We start from the raw sequence: 222 nt of genomic DNA, 5'->3' as shown, positions 1-222 counted from the left end.
GTTGTCACCGAGCAACTGTCGTGCACCATCTTTGTCACACCACACCGCCCGCCATTGACCTCCACTATCCGTTGTGACTAGACACCACGTTGCAACCCCGTCCCACGCCCCTGCCGAAACTCCTGCAGGTGACCACTCCTCCACTCCTAGGAGTCCCGCCGCTCCCTTCATCGGCAGCTACGACGCTTAACATGACATCAACTCTCTAGGGGCTGCCAGGGA

This window comes from Triticum dicoccoides, chromosome 3A, assembly GCF_002162155.2.
Source record: "Triticum dicoccoides isolate Atlit2015 ecotype Zavitan chromosome 3A, WEW_v2.0, whole genome shotgun sequence".
NCBI classification, from domain to species: Eukaryota; Viridiplantae; Streptophyta; class Magnoliopsida; order Poales; family Poaceae; genus Triticum; species Triticum dicoccoides.
This window is presented reverse-complemented; position numbering follows the sequence as displayed.